This window comes from Peromyscus californicus, unplaced genomic scaffold, assembly GCF_007827085.1.
Source record: "Peromyscus californicus insignis strain IS unplaced genomic scaffold, ASM782708v3 Scaffold_1__1_contigs__length_55948999, whole genome shotgun sequence".
NCBI classification, from domain to species: domain Eukaryota; kingdom Metazoa; phylum Chordata; class Mammalia; order Rodentia; family Cricetidae; genus Peromyscus; species Peromyscus californicus.
This window is the reverse complement of record NW_026294492.1, coordinates 5,155,968-5,170,010: the sequence shown is the minus strand read 5'-3', so window position 1 is coordinate 5,170,010 and position 14,043 is coordinate 5,155,968. Positions and strand designations below refer to the sequence as shown.

At 46.0% G+C, this 14,043-nt stretch overlaps 1 long non-coding RNA gene across 36 annotated transcripts in view; it reads left to right on the top strand.

Moving 5' to 3' along the window:
• LOC128115271 (uncharacterized) overlaps positions 1-14,043 on the top strand; it is a 307,172-nt gene that overhangs the window by 226,155 nt on the left and 66,974 nt on the right. The window lies entirely within an intron of this gene.

The window sequence follows — 14,043 nt, the reverse complement described above, 5'->3', positions numbered from 1 at the left end:
CTGGTAGGACAAACATCTCACCGAGTGAGTGAGCTTCCCAGCCTAGTTTTGGGTAAATTTCAAGCCATCTTTAAATATGTGACCACTCAGCTCAGTCCTCCAACCACTGTGTTTACTTGACATGTGTTTGCTTGTGATAGAGAAATTCAGCAAGGATTTTCTTCAGAAAGGACACTATTCATAGATTTCTTTTGTTTTTTCCAGCTGCATTCTAGTGCTTCTGTGTGAGCATGATCCCTCTCAGCATTGTGTAACCTCCCTCCTTGGGAAAGGTGAGGAGAGGAAGCTCTGAGTTCTGAGATAGTGCTGAGCAGGCCCACTCAGAGCTCTCTGGAGAAAATGCATTTACCTGTCTATACCATTTAGTAAATGATAAAACTAAGAAGATACAGAAGACAAGCAGGAGAGAGGACAAGAAAGTCAGAATGTGTGTCTTTGTGTATGTGTGTATGTGTGTGTGTGAGAGAGACAGACATACACACACACACACACACACACACACACACACACGCACACACAGAATATGCATATGTATATGCATGCATATGGAGGCCAATGTTGAATGTCTTCATAGCTCTCTATTGTATTTTTTTTTTTTTTTTTTTTTTTAGGCAGGCCCTCTCATTGGATCTAGAGTGCACAGAATTTCCCAGGGATCCTCCCGAGTGCCTCTTGAGTTTTGAGATCATCACTGTGTATCACTGTACCTGTGGTTTTCACGTGGGCTTCAGATCCCAACATAGGCCCTGATGCTTGCAAGCAAGTACTGAGTCATAGCCGAGCCGCCTATTTTATTTTTATTTCTTGATTTTGAGACAACGTCTCACATATTCCAGGCTGGCCTCAAAAATCACAATGTAGCCAAGAGGCTGGTCTTGAACTCTCCTATCCTCTTGCCTCTGTCTTTCTAGTGCTGGGATTAGAGGAATGTGCTCCTGAATCAAGTTTCTGTACTGCCAGGGATCAAACCCAGGGCTTTGTGTGTGCCTGGCAAGCACTTTTAAACTGATATTTAAATTCTTTTTTTTAACATTTTAAGGAAAGATTGCGATCTACAGATTGAAAGGATATTCTAGGTCCCAGAACATAACTGCTCGAACTGAAGTTACTGGAGACATTTCTATGACAGTTGTCAGTGTGGGTGCGGGGAAGGCAGGGTATCCCCAGACCTTTGCACAGCACTCAATGGAAAGCAATGTTAGAAGTTCTTAGAGCAGGAATTGCACTTCAAAATATTTACATGCAACCTAGCTGCTATCCAAGTGCAGAGATGGTAGCTCCAAGAATGCAGAGAACAGTCTCACCCATGGTCCTTCCAGAAATCCGAGGATAAAACAAAACCAACCAGCCAGGCAAACAAACACAAAACAAAGAAACAAAACCAGCTTGAGAGAGAATAAAAGTCAGGCAAGGAGGAGCTGACAGATCCTTCCATCAAGGGGAAGGGAGGGAAGAGGCAAGGGGAACAAGACAGAGTAAGAAGAGGGAAGTGGGGTTGGAAGGAGGGAAGAGGAGCAGAGAATAGAGGAAAAGGATTGGAGGTAACATCCCCTAAAAGAGATGTGGTGAGATGTAGCTGGGGCTTTCTCCAGTCCCACCCAGACCTGCAGCCGCTCAGACCCAAGTAAACACACAGAGACTTATATTATTTACGAACTGTATGGCACTGGCAGGCTTTTTGCTAGCTAGATCTTACATCTTAAATTAACCCATTTCCTATTAATCTGTAAGTTGCCACATGGCTTGTGGCTTACCGGTACTTTACATTTTGATTCTCATGGGGGCGGCCGTGGCTGGCAGTGTCTCCTGACTCAGGCTTCCTGTTCCCAGCATTCTTCTCTCTGCTTATTCTGCCTATACTATACTTCCTGCCTGGCTACTGGCCAATCAGCGTTTTATTTATCAGTCAATCAGAGCAACACATATTCACAGCATACAGAAAGACATCCCCAGCAGTGAGCAGTGTGATTAGAGAATTCAATGTAAATGCTATAAGTGCTTAAGAATAACACACACACACACACACACACACACACACACACACACACACACACACACAAAATCCCCAAAACAAAACAAATCTCTCAGAATTTAGATGGTGAGATGGAGGCATTTAAGATGGACATCCAAACTGAGGACATCTGTAACAGGCAGGGTAGTGATGGGACACATATAAAAATGAGGAGCTGTGAAGCTCATGTTCTATATGCTTTTGCAAAATATGAAAGTACTGGGGCTGAGGAGGCAGCTCGGCGGATTAAAGCCCTGGCTGGCCAAGCTGGACCTGGGTTCAATCCCAGAACCTACATCAACATCTGGATGCAGCCGCTTGTACCTGCGACCCCAGCAATTCTATGGAGGGCAAGGGAGGAGGAGTGGGGAAAATTACCCAGAAGCTGGTGGAGCAGTTAGCCTGGAGTGCACAGCACAGAAGAGATACAAACAAGATAAACTCTGCCTCAACAAGGAGGAAGGTGAGAACTGACTCCTGGAAACTGTCCTCTGATCTCCACACGCACACCATGGCCTGCAGGTGCCCTGCTTCCCACATTAATTTAAAAAGGACAATATGAAGATGGTGATCACTGCACTGTGGTAAAAATCACAGTGAAGTCTGCCATTCAAGTTAGCATTAACGTGCTAATGTGAGCTGAACAACCTGTACACAGGTAAAACACGACAGAGAAAGAAACCCTCCTTCCGTCCCTCCCTCCCCTCTTCCCCTCCCTCCCTCCCTCCCTCCCTCCCTCCCTCCTTTTTGGCACAGAAGGCTCTTACTACATAACTCAAGCAGAACTTACACCAATGATCCTTCTACCTCAGTCTTCGAAGAAATGATGGTACCCAAGGCCAGCTTAGTTCACTAATGCATTCACTGGGGCTCTCTGCATCACACAGGTGACTTGGGCAACTCCAGCCTTGAAACCCAGCCCCTGAGGGAGTGGAAACCCATGCAAGCCTCTCGACGACGACGACGGAAGCTTCATGTAAACTTGCAAGTAGTTCTGCACGGGAGCATCCACCGAGTTGATACATTTTGATTACTGTTATTCTTAGTTGACATGATCCTTTTGTTCTCCTTTATGTCTTCTGTTCTGTGGCAGGGAATTTCTGGTCTGAGTTTGCTTTGGGCAGGCTCTGAGCTGCCTTTGAGGCATGCCTATGGCGATAGCTGTGAGATCTGTGACGTCATCCCCACTTCTCCGTCACATTGCTGCTGGAGTGCAGTGGCTTGCTCTCTCTGGTTTGATAGCTTCCCATCCTCAGTATGGTGGGCCGCGATGGCAGCTGTGGAACCACTTTTTCTCCATGCTGATGTCGGAGTGTAGTGTCCTGTGTTCTCAGTCAAGTGGAGACCTTCCTGTTTCTTAGTACAAGTCATTTTTTATGGCAATCTGGGCATTTTAATATTGTCATAAGACCCCCTCAGTTCTGTCTAAATCTCAGGGTCTTCTAACAAACTCCTCCAGGGGAATCGGATGGCATGCCTCTTGATTCTTGTCAGCTTCCATGGCCTGGAGGGTTTGTGGTCTCTGTGAGTGTGGCTAGACCTGCAACTCTCCCCTATGGGTACATCATGGCAGCCGGGATAGGAAGGCCCTGCTATTGGTTCTCAGGGAGCCTCCTTGAGTGAATGGGTTCTTTATCGCTTGACATTGCTAAGATGCATGATTGTCTTCTAGGATTCCTGTGCTGCCACCCTTGTGGTGAGAGGCCACCACTTGAGGATGGTAGCATGGAAATGGAAGTCCACTCTCTCCTATCGTCTCCATTGTCACCAAAGGTGTCAGGCTCATGACCACCTGGCAGCCAAAGACACCTCCACACCTTCCTACCTGGGACTAGAATGTGTCCAGCTAGGGGAGATGTTGGTCCCATCTGGTCTTCCTTGGCGTAGGTGAGCCCTGGCTGTTAACTCCTTCGTGGGATTTGACTAGACGAATCTAAGGTTTTCTGCTAGACTGGACTGCCTCTTTCTGGGCTCTCTCTGGATGAAGAGGGCTCTGCTGTTGGCATTTTATCTATAGAAGATGAAAAGGAATCCCGGGGGCATCTAGATTTCTAGATTCCCAGTTGATCTGCCTTCTTCTCTGCAGCTGTCAGGGTCCTGCTGTGTGTATTTGATATGTCATGTCCAGGGGGATTGAGGTATATGGAAGTGTGTGTACTCCATCTTTCCCAAAGCAGAAATTTCCCCAAGGCTTGTTTTAAAGCATTGTTAAAGTGATAGAGACAGGCACTGTTCTAAGATTACTTATCTCCATCACTAAGGTCTCATATCTGGAAGTTTCTACCAAGTTCCCTATGCGTTACAAGGTCTTTCAACTTTTCACAAAATGTCCTGGGATTTTGACAATAGCATCAGCTAAGAAGATCTTTGCTTTAATGAAAAATTTTAAATTATTAGTATGGCTTAATTTCTTCATTTTTTTTTCTTTCTGTATGGACACTGGGTAATCTGTCTCGATATCTCCAGCTGTTTGAACTCACTCAGAGCCAGCATGTTCGAGTGTGATTAAGTGCTGAGTTCACTTTCATTCCTTTCATGATTTCTGTAATGTCATTGGAGATGTAGGGGGAGGGGATTATACTTCTCCCACTCCTTGCCCTTGACAAAGACCTGGGTGGGAATCCATACCAGACAGTTCCCAGACCCAGGAGTGCTGCTGTTTCAGAGTCTGTCAGAGCTGATCAGGAGCACAGGGTGGGAAGGCAGTGCCCGGCATTGAGGGCAGTGGAATGGAGGAGAGATAAGCGGATCCATATGGTGGCAGGTCCTGGGGCGGCAGGAGGAATGAGGAATGTTGCCTAGCTGAGACTGCTTGGAGATCTCCTCACTGGATAAAGCATCCTGAGGGACAGGACTGAGACCTCCTGAGAAAGGAAGTAGAGGAGGTTTGTCAGACAGCTTGCTCACTGTGGAGAAAGAGGAGAATATTCCTCCTGCCGTGCCCTGGTAGCAGACTCCTGGGGCTGTGACAAAATAAGAGTAAACAGAATATTCAGAGTTTTGGAAGGAATGTTAAAGAAACTGAGTAGTTCTGTTGTTAGGACACTTGGTTCTTTAAGTAGTCACACATGGGAATATTGGCTGGGAGCAGGTCCTTACCCTAGAAAGGTGGTCCCTACAAAAATTTTAGAACTCTTTTTCTTGGAATGGAGACAAGTTCCCTTTCCTCAGGGGTAGCTGGAATTTTTGGGCGATGACCAACCAGCTCCCAAATAAAGGCACAGAGAATTATTATTAATTATGGAAGCTTGGCCTTAGCTTAGGCTTGTCCCACTAGCTCTTATAACTTAAATTAACCTGTTTCTCTTCATCTATATTTTGCCTCAGGCCTTTTTACTTTTCTTTCATTCTGTATGTCCTGCTTTCCTGCTTCCTCCATGTCTGTCTGTCTGTCCCCTGGTGTCTCTTTTTCTTTCTCACCCCAAGCCTAAATTCCTCCTCCTCCTTACTCTCCTACCCAGAAGTCCTGCCTGTATTTCCTCCCTCACTATTGGTCAGTCAGGTTTTTATTAGACCAGTCAGGTGCCTTAGGCAGGCAAGCTAAAACAGCAACACATCTTTACATAGTCAAACAAATATTCTGCAACGTAAGCAAATGCGGTACATCTTTACAGAGTTAAACAAATGCAGCACATCTTTGCACAGTTAAACTAATATTCTGCAATACTCAGGTACTTAGAAAAAGGTACTTTTCTCCTTTGTCTAGCTTACCACTCTAGTCTTGTCAGGAACCAATGGTATGTATAGGAAACACATCTAGCTCTGTGTATGTTGTGCATATTTGTATCTCAATTCCTGTTGCCTACTACAAAAGCTGGAGCTTGTTTGGATAGTTGTCAACTGCGTGTGGTGAATGTTTAGCCTGGAAGCAGGCATTTGGAAGCCCCACTCAGTTTGCTGCTCTTGAGTTTTGGAGATTTTTTAATTTGGAGGTACTGGAATTGTACTAGCTTTTAGGACATTTGAATCTGGAAGCGAACATGGCAGCATCCATTCTAGTATAGAAGTGACCATCTTTGTGAGTTGAATGTGGAATGTCTTCCATAGGGTTAAGCATTTGAATACCCGGCCCTCAGCTGGTTGGGGTTCTGTTAGAAGGCTATGATCCCTTGGGTGGGGACCCTTGATAGAAGACATGAGTTCCTGGGGGTGGGCTTAGAAGTTTGATAGGCCAACACGACCTCCAGTCTACTCTCTGCATCCTGATTATGGAGCAGTGTGGCTACCTGTCTACTGCCACTCCTTCCCTGCCATGATAGACTGTAGCCCGTTGAACTTATAAACCACAACAAGCCCTTCCTTCCCCTTGTTTCCTGTCAGGAACTTGGTCACAGAACAAAGAAAGTAACTGATATGCTACCTAGTGATAGGCTACCATGAATAGCAAAAACAAAAATAAGTGCAGTGTCCCCCCCCAATGTCCCCCTCTCCCTTTTGATTAACAGGGTGTGATGCTGTTATCCTAGTGTTTAGTAGATGATAACTGCCGTGATCTTGCATGTCTTTAGGGACTGCCCTGACTCGGGTGATGGGGAATGGAGAAATGACAGGTATGTACAGGAAAGCTGAGGTGAGGTGGGGTTTGCCTCTGATGGAGGTGTAGCAGTGCCAGTCTGGAAACGGCACATTTATTTTCTACATCTAAATGGAGGAGGTAGGTTATTGCATACAGCTGAACAAAGAAGCCAGTTCGGCTGATCTTCACAGGGGGTCTCTGTAGAGGAGACGTGTCAGGTTGTGGTCATCTGAGAGGAGAAACCTGTGGTTGGTAGTTTCCATACACACTGATCAGTGGTTCCCACACACTCCTAGTTAGACCAGAGACTTTACCATTCCTCTGAGGCTACCCGAGAGAAAGCTTTGCCATTGCCGCGGGACTGAGGCGTCATCGGGCCCTTGACGTGGGCTTGCTCATGTCAGCAATGACACGTTCACTCAGGACTTCATCCACTCCCCACAGGTAACGCTCCCATTAAGTTGTAGTCCTGCAGTGAATGTTTAATTGTAGAAGGTACTGTTCAGCTTAGCTTCTAAGCAGCCTACACACTCACCAGGAGCTTCCAATGGTAGCAGTAGTACTGCGTTTTGATAAGGAAAAGGAGTAGGCAACATCTGGGCCGGAAGTCAGCCACTGATGTGAAGATCATCACCATGTGTCAAGCTATTAGCTGAGTCCTAGATATCAATAAGTCTGCCCTGGGACGCCTGGGAGACTCTCCTTTGTCTGGGTCCCTCTGTCTGGCTCACTGTCCAGCTGCCCACAGAGATGAGGGTAGACAATTCTCAACTCCCAGGTAGAAAGTGCTGCTCACACTAGACTCCACCTGGGAGAAGGCAGACTTTAATCTTTAGTCATCTGAGCTGGGGTTCAGGTCTGCCAGGAAACCTCAAAGGCAAATTAGCATAAGGAACGCACAATAGTAACAAGAAGTTTGAGTGTTTGATTTCAGAGTCCAGGTTTCTCTAGAGAAGAGAGTCTGAATGAAGGAACTTCCCAGAAGAGAGCTGAAAATTGACTTCAGACAAAGAGGTGGCAGAGACCAGTCAAAGGGGGCAGCAGAGGCATTCACATGAAGCAAGCAAGCCAGCCTCCTCTGGGGACTGGGGGCCTCTAGGAACAGGCTGGAGAGTGAGATGACTTGGGGAGGCTGTGCTGGGAAGGACTGGATTGTCGCCACAGACAGAAGGGTAGCCAGACGAAAGAACTTGGCACAGGATGAGAAGGGTCAGCTCCGTGAATGGAGTCCTCAGCTGTAGAGGAATGCTTGAGTGCTTAAAGGGTGTGTATGAGCAGAGGCCTGGGCTAAGTACAGAAGGGTGGGAACGTGTATGTGTGGGTTGTGTGGATGTGTGTAGGTGCAGTTGTGTGTGTTCTGGTGCTCAGGCACATGTGTGATGTGAGTGTAGAGGCTCAGTGTTGATGAGTGTCATCTCTGACTGCTCTCTACTTAATACTGAGGCAGGGTCTCTTTCTGAACTTACAGCTTGCCAGTTTCAAGTTGTCTAGCCCAGCCATTTTGTTCCAGGTGATCCCATTTCTGCCTCTGGAGTGCTGGGATTAGAGGCAGTCTACTATACCTGCTCAGCTTCTATGTGAGTCCCAAGGATCCTGACTCCTCAGGTGTACATGGCAAACACTGGGTCTTTGCCCTGCCTCGTTAGTAGACTTTCACAGGCTGTATTCATTAATGTCTCAGGAAAAGTTTGAGTTGGGAGCTGTGAGAGTTGGACAGATTTTACTCCATTTTCTAGGGTATTTAAATGAATCTGAATAATACACCTAGTGAAATTTCAAGGTGCCTCCTGGAATCTGCATCTCCCAACACCTTGACTGATGGTATCATGGAAAGCATTAAAAGCCACATTTATTAAGTTTGGGGATTATAAAGATGGAATGGATAGACCTAGGATTTATTATGATAATCTTGCTCAGTGTTTAAAATCAGATAGGCTAAATCCAGATTGAATTATGTCACTGGGTTGTTGTGCTTTTAATTTAATGGTATAACATAAAATTTATCATTCTCTGTGATCTTGTTTATTATCTCAGAAGATTGGTTACCAGCTAAGTGTCCAAGAGTCAAGGAGTAGTTAAACACAGCGTGATTTATCTTGCCAAAGAGCATTTAATGTCACGGGGACGACACGATGCTGAAGTCACAACGCCAACACTTTCACATGAAGTCTCCCTGGGAAGGAGGGCCAGTGTGTCTGCAGGGAGAGGCCTGGTTCTTTTGCTGGGGCACAGTACTTGTTGTGGCTGCAGTTGGAGAGATTTAAGACCTCCATGGCGTTGTGACTCATAGACAGGGCTATTCCGCTTTGTCTGTGGAGCGTGGTGATGGTGGCCCTGGTCTGGTATCTGTAGCCCATCTCTCCTAGGCGACGTCTTTCTAGAGATTGTGTTCATCTGAACCATTTTAATGTTTATTTACCAAAGTACCATACTTGGCTATTCGCAGTGTTTTCATTCCGTGTTTTTTAAACTTCAATACTTGGTGCAATAGAAACTGCAAAGATGTGTCACTGTGTGCATGAGATGGATTTTTGTATAGCCATAAATTCTAGTTTAAAAACAAACCAAAGATCAAAACAAAACAAAAAGATGAAGTAATTACAAAGTCTTAGAAAGTGCGGTCTCCGAGTGACTTTAACAGGAAGAACCAGAGGCCGAGGACATGGCTCAGTGGATAAGGGCACTGATGATTTGAGTTCCTTACAACCCACATGATGGAAGGAAGAGAGCTGACTTACTTCAGTTGCTCTCTGACCTCCATGCATGCTCTGGCATGTATGCCCATACATGCAAGATAATACAAATGTAAAAGACGTATTAAAAGGAAGGACCAAAGAACTGAAGGCATTGCTTGCTTTTTTTTTGTACAGTTTCTTTGTGTGTGCATGTGTGTGTGTGTGTATGTGTGTATTAAAGAGAATGTATGTGTATGCATGAGTTGTTGTGCATTAAAGTGAATGTGTGTGTGAATTAAAGTGTGTGTGTGTGCGCGCACATTGAGGTGACTGTATGGGGAAACATACCTGTAAACACTGAACATCGTGGCTCGGTTGGGGGGCCAGCAAGCTCTTGGGATCCTTATATCTTCATCCCCAGTGCTGGGTCTTTATCTTACTGACCCTTTTTGCATAGTCACAACACATTCAAACTCAGGTCCTCCTTCTCGAAGAACAAGCACTCTTACCCACGGAACCATTTTCCCAGCCCTTCATTTTGTATTTCAGATACATTTTTATGTGACCAGTAGTCATTTTTTTATAATCAAGATAAGATTTTTTTTCTTCTCTTGGGATAGGCTCTTATTCTATTGCCTGTGATGACCCTGAACTCCCAAGTTCAAATGACTCTCTCACCTCGGCCTCCTGGGCAGCTGGGGCTGTTAGTGGAGTTGTTCTGATGGGACCCTGGAATCTGAAAATGCTAACAAGCCGAGCTCAGTAACCTGTCCCCCACACCAATTAAATAGATAATTGTGAAAAGCAGAGAAAGGGGGGTTATTTAATGCGGCCACACTGGGAAGAGGAACAAGCAAGGCTTAATGACCCCCCAAGTGCATCTTTTGGGATCTGACATGAGGCTTAGGTTTAGAGGACAGGAAATCCTGGCCGAGGTGTGGTCATCACTGTCTGAGCTCTTGTCTTTCTTGGAAAGTGGACAAGTTGTCAGAAATACGTGAAGTATCTTTCTGGGACACAGGTGCCTCCTCTGCCTGGCATCAGGTTTTTGGCCTGTCCTTCTGGTGGAGGTAGGGAAATTCCAGATTCCTGAGGTCTGTTGTCTGAATACCTGAAGAGAGGGGTACAAGGGTCTCTCTAGAATGTCTTCATTCCTGCTAGGCTGGTTACAGGACTGCATACGTTGTCTGCAAGACATGTATGCATTTATGCACATGTTATGGAGCAAACCCCTTTCTCCTGTTGGCACATGGGTCATTGGCAGCCACTTTTCGGCTCTATGGGTGTGTGTTATCTATCACGGGACAGTGAGACTCTGGTCCTTAGGAAATCTCATCCTGGCTCCTGCTGCTGCTGCTGCTGTTGGAATTACTATACTTTTCCCTTGTGACTTCATGTATGGACATGACTGATGGTGTTTTCCTGGAAAGTACAGGATGAAATGTATAAACGTAGGTGAATTGCCAGGGATGCTGACTGACACTTACTCTTCAATCACATGTTCAGTGGAAACCAAAACAATGCTTGTCGGACTCAGGCTGCTCTCAAGTGTGCCTGCTTGCTACGGAACTTCACCTCAGTCACCACACACTTTCAGATGACGTTAACCAGTGCTTGAGTGAACTCCTAGTGTGGTTTTCAAGCTGTCTATAAGAGATTTTGCAGTGTTGCATTACTTTATTGGGTTCTGGCACTTTATCGAATGTATCTCTCCCTGTATATATGTAATTAGATAGAGAGATTTAATGTTTAAGGATTTCAAATGACACTTCAAATTAAAAATGTAGCTCAGAGCTTGCTTGAAAACCACCCACTATATGATGTGTTGTGGCTCTTGCAATTTGACTTTCTCTACATTAAAAACAGAGAATGTGGTCGTTTGAATGATAATGCCCACCCCCTTCCCCCCATAGGATTATATGTTTGAGCACTTGGTCCTCAGTTGGTGGAGTTGTTTGGGAAGGATTAAGAGGTGTGGCCTTGTTGGAGGAGGTGTGTCACTGGGAGTGGGATTTGAGGTTTAAAAAGTCCATGCCATTCCCAGTCTCCCGCCTCCCCTACCCCTGCCTTCTGCTTGTGTCTCAAGATGTGAGCTCTCAGCCACTGCCCCAGCACCATGCCTGCCTGCCTGCCGCCATGCTCCCAACCATAGCAGCCATGGACTCTAACCCTCTGGAACTGTGAGCCCCAAATAGTTTCTTCTGTAAGTTACCTTGGTCATGGTGTATGGTGATATATTGTGTAACCCGAATAAAGCTTGCCTGAGGATCAGAGGACAGAGCCAGCTACTAGATTAGACATTGAGGTCAGGCAGTGGTGGCACACACCTTTATTCCTAGCACCCAGCTGGCAGAGATCCATCTGCATCTCTGTGAGTTCAAGGCCACACTGGGAACAGAGCCAGGCAGTGGTGGCACACACCTTTAATCCCAGCACTTGAGATCTCATGCCTTTGCTTGGGAAGCACACTTGCCTTTAATCCCAGGAACTAATATGACAGGGCAGAGAAAGATATATAAGGCATGAGGAGACAGGAAGTAAAGGCTCTTTTTTTGGCTGAGGCCTTTCGGGTGAGGACTCGGAGGCTTTCAGTCTGAGGATTTGTGGAAACAGGATCGGCTGAGGAGTTGGTGAGCTGGGGTTGGCTGTGGCTTGCTCTGCTTCTCTGATCCTCAGGCCAGCTTTATTGGGACACACAATATATCACCACAACAGTGTCTTGTCTTCAAGCTGGAGAAGCAAGGAAGACATGGGTCAGTGGACAAAGGTGCTTCCTGCTGAGTCCAAAAACTGGAGTTCAATCCCCGGAATCCATGTGTGGAAGGAGAGTGTTGACTCCTGAGAATTGTCTTCTGACCTCCACATATGTGCCCCCACCCCCATAAATAAATAAATGGGAACAATTTAAGAACATCTAAAGGGAAGTGCATGCCACAGTTCCACATTCCAGCTTCTCCTCTCGATGCTGGGGCAGCAGTCTAGCTGGCCTGCCAGCTTCCAAAGGGCCCTGTCTCCTCTGCCCCGTTGCTTAGGTGTAAAAGGGAATTTTATAGCTACCTGGTACAATCACTGTTGTATCCTGTGGTATACTTAACAGTTTGTTTTTATGCTTTATGCTTTGAAATTAAAAAAAAAAACTCCCAACAGATGAGGTTTGTTTAAAAATGTGTTAGAAATTGACCCCTGGAATTTCTCAATTGCTGTCTGCTCTTGATCACTCACACATTCAGTTTTCTTCGTGGCTCATTCATCACTTAGCTTCCGAGCACCCAGGCAACTTGAGTGCCCATGGCCCTACTCAGTATTCCAGTTTTTGAAATCTAGGAGGCTTGGGAAAAACAGCATTGAAGCATCCAGCACAGTCTTACTGTTGGTGGGTTGTAAGAATCGCGGTGTGTCCGCCTGCCCCCTGTGGGTCCTTGTGGTCCTGCTCACTGCTGAAAGTGAATTAAAGCAGGACAAAGGGACAGTGGCTGGACTGCAGCTCCAGCTGCCTCAGCTGGGCATGTGTTGGGTCCCATCTGTTAGGTCCCAAAGTCTACAGGGATACGCTTGGGATACCTCTATCATAGACTCTTAACACAGTCCACTTTCTCAAGAACAAGCAAAACAAACACACAAGCTGAGAGTCTGGGAATAACACCCCAGTGGAAGCAAGTTACAGGAGCCAGAATTTATTCTGTTTGGTGATGTCAGGAAATTTCCATCTATCGTGGCAGGGAGGCCTGGTGGAAGAGCTCCATGGCTCCAGGTGTATTTTACGAAGGTTCTCATACGATGTCAGGACCAGAATGTAGGATAGGATCCTAAGTTGGATCCCTCAAAGGTCCTTCCTCAGAGATCTCACCTCCACCCAGCCAACCAGCCAGGCCCCCGCTTCCTAAGCATTTCTCAACCTTCCACAACAGTATCACCAGCCTGGGACCTGGTATGTAAAGGCAAGAGCCTGTGGGGGACATTTTACATTCAAACCACAACAGGGGCCTCTATCTAGAAACAAACATCAGAACTGCACACTTGTGCAATTGGTGACTCAGTGGAGTCTTTGTGTAGCATGCAGGGAACCCTGGGATTGATCCTGGTAGCACGTAAACCTGGCTATGACGGTGCATGCCTGTAACCCCTGCTCTTGGAAGGCAGGGACAGGAGGATTAGAAATGCGATGGCACATTCAGCTGCAGAGTGGGTTCAAGGTCAGCCTGGGATATAGGAGATCTTGCCCTTACCCCAAGGTAAAAGAAAAAAAAAACGCTTTAGGAAGCAACATCTCTGTGCAAAGGAAAATGTCTGGTTTGAGGTGTGCCCTGCAGTGGGCAGGCGGACCCTGGTTTTGCATCTTCAGCAATCCTCTTACTTCTGCAGACTCCGACTGGTGCCCAGTGTATCTGCTGTTTGTTGAATAGATGGGTCGTTTAGTTTTTCACCAGTTGTGCCAACAAGAAAATAGAACATCCACTCACTTGTAGCGGTTGCTCACAATACACCAAAACACAGCAGAGCGTGGGAAATGAAAGTCTCACAGCAGAGGATGCCTCTTCCCTGACCTAGAGCTGCTCTGTAGTCTTATGTCATAAGTCAGTTTTGAAGAAGCCATTTGGAAGCCTCTTGGGAAATATGTCTCCCTTTTATTAAGTGTGAATTAGATTTAGAATATAAAGGCTAAAATATTCTCAGAATCCGAGAACAAGGCAATATCGCTTTATCCCTTTCCTGCTAAGGGGATGACTAAAACACATAGATGTTATTTGAAAGGGGGCTTTGGTGCGTTGTTTTGTTGGTTGGAAATAAGATGATCTCCTGAAGATTCAGTATCTGTAAGAACATATTAATTTTTAAAATTT